Source organism: Chiloscyllium plagiosum, chromosome 27 (assembly GCF_004010195.1).
Source record: "Chiloscyllium plagiosum isolate BGI_BamShark_2017 chromosome 27, ASM401019v2, whole genome shotgun sequence".
NCBI classification, from domain to species: domain Eukaryota; kingdom Metazoa; phylum Chordata; class Chondrichthyes; order Orectolobiformes; family Hemiscylliidae; genus Chiloscyllium; species Chiloscyllium plagiosum.
In genome coordinates, this window is record NC_057736.1 from 23,703,186 (window position 1) to 23,706,179 (window position 2,994).

Below are 2,994 nucleotides of genomic sequence, written 5' to 3' on the forward strand. Positions count from 1 at the left end.
CCTTTCAAGTTTCACAACATCTTTCCAATAGGAAGGAGACCAGAATTGCATGCAATATTTCAATAGTGGCCTAACCAATGTCCTGTACAGCCGCAACATGACCTCCCAACTCCTGTACTCAATACTCTAACCAATAAAGGAAAGCATGCCAAACGCCTTCTTCATTATCCTATCTACCTGCAACTCCATTTTCAAGGAGCTATGAACCTGCAGTCAAAGGTCTCTTTGTTCAGCAACACTCCCTAGGACCTTACCATTAAGTGTATAAATCCTGCTAAGATTTGCTTTCCCAAAATGCAGCACCTCGCCTTTATCTAAATTAAACTCCATCTGCCACCTCTCAGCCCATTGGCCCATCTGGTCAAGATCCTAAGATTGTAATCTGAGGTAACCCTCTTCGCTGTCTACTACACCTTCAATTTTGGTGTTATCTGCAAACTTACTAACTGTACCACTTATGCTCACATTCAAATCATTTATGTAAATGATAAAAAGTAGAGGACCCAGCACCGATCCTTGTGGCACTCCACTAGTCACAGGCCTCCAGTCTGAAAAACAACCCTCCACCACCACCCTCTGTCTTCTACCTTTGAGCCAGTTCTGTATTCAAATGACTAGTTGTCCCTTTATTCCACGAGTTGTAACCTTGCTAATCAGTCTCCCATGGGGAACCTTGTCGAACGCCTTACTGAAGTCCGTATAGATCACATCTACTGCTCTGCCCTCATCAATCTTCTTTGTTACTTCTTCAAAAAACTCAATCAAGTTTGAGAAACATAATTTCCCACGCACAAAGCCATGTTGACTATCCCTAATCAGTCCTTGCCTTTCCAAATACATGTACATCCTGTCCCTCAGGATTCCCTCCAACAACTTGCCCACCACCGAGGTCAGGCTCACTGGTCTATAGTTCCCTGGCTTGTCTTTACCCACTTCTCTAGCTTCCTACAAAGTTCTCGAGTACACCTGATCAGGTCCTGGGGATTTATCCACCTTTAACCATTTCAAGACATCCAGCACTTACTCTCTCAATCTGGACATTTTGCAAGGTGTCACCATCTATTTCCCTACAGTCTATATCTTCCATATCCTTTTCCACAGTAAATACTGATGCACCACGTTTAAGGTACGACTGGACATCACTTGCTGAAAGCCAACACCTTCAAAGGAGCTGGTCTTAATCATTCGTTGTCCCCATGAAGATGTTACAAAATACACAGAAGCCGGTCCTGCAGTTCAGTATTATCTCAGGTGTGGTTCTGCTGGATACAATCTGCAAAAGAAGGAATGTCCTTTCCCTGTTGGATGGCACAGGGAGGCCCTCCCATCAAAGTGGTTCAACTAGTCCCAGGTAGCGTTGTGAGATGGAGCAAATAGACCTCTGGAGCAAACCTGGATGTAGTGGAAGAAGGAAATAAATGATCTCAGCACTCCTCAAATGTAAATGCCACCATCTTCTCCCATCTAACTCTCACTCACAGAGGCACCACTCTAACTGTGCCATTGCATCAGCACATCAAATACCACATGCATAACGTACTTGGATGGGTTTAAACCCACCTCATGTTCTCAAAAAAAAATCCCAACTTTTCCTGTGTTATGTCCTTGCAGATTGGCACACCCACAACTGTGCTGGGTGGGTCAAGACCAACAGAGGGATACTGAACATTGAACATAGCACTCTCTTCCAGGAGTGTGCATCTGAGCTGGTCGGGGAAGACCAGGAGTCCCCCTGTGTCAGTGAGAGATGGGAAGGTCCCTGGGTGTGCAGAAAGGCATCCTCAAACACTCATCCTTTCTTCTTTATATGTCCAAGGGCCAGACAATGGCCAGACAAGTGCAAAAACTTGAACTTCCCATCAGTACCATCAGCTTTGAAGGTGAATGCAAAAAAACCTCAGTGGACTCACTGGCAAGATATTCCCCTGCATCCTCCACTATCACAGTGACAGTCATTTCAGTGGGTACATTAGACAGGTAGACGTGGGTATACAATCTGATTAGCACTTCACTGACATAGATCTGCAGCTGATAGCAGAAGCAATGCTTGAGGTCTCAGACCTGCTAACCCTCAAGTAAGACATGCCTCCAATTGGCTATCAGTGATATCTTGACATGCAACGATAGGTCGGGTAAGATCAGGCAGTTGTGCCAGAACCCTCTGCAGACCAGAATGCAAGGTAGATGATTTTGTCTACTTTCTGACAAATGCAATGGTTCCAACATGTTGGCATGTGGCTGCCTCCACAGAAAGGGCCTGCCTCGGACACCCCAGATCCAGCAGAACACTCAGTGGCTTCTGGGTGTTGCTATTGGTGCTTAGCATCAACTGCAAAGTGAGGGGAGAATGAGGCACCTGGACTTTATTCCAGGTGCCCTACCTCTCAAGGACACTGCGAGGTATCAGTGAACATCCAGAGGGAGGAAGATGGTTAGTCAAAACATAGGAAGGGTCACTGAACCTGAAATGTTAACTCACAGATGCTGCCAGACATGCTGAATTATTTCAGCTTTTTCTGTTTTTGTTTCTGATTTACAACATCCACAGTTCTTCTGGTTTTTATTTAAGATGGTTAGCCAATTACCCCATCAGCATTACCCCATCAGCATTACCCCATCAGCATTACCCCATCAGCATTACCGCATCAGCATTACCGCATCAGCATTACCCCATCAGCATTACCAAGCAGCATTAATCCAGCAGCATTACCACATCAGCACTACCCCAACAGCACTACCCCAGCAGCATTATCCCATCAGTATTACTCCAGCAGCATTACCACACCAGCATTACTCCAGCAGCAGTACCTCAGCAGGATTACCCCATCAGCATTATCCCATCAGCATTACTCCAGCAGCATTATCCCATCAGCATTACTTCAGCAGCATTACCAAGCAGCATTACCCCATCAGAATTGCCTCAGCAGGATTGCCCCATTCAGCATTAACCCAGCAGCATTACCAAGCAGCATTACCACCACAGCATTACCCCAG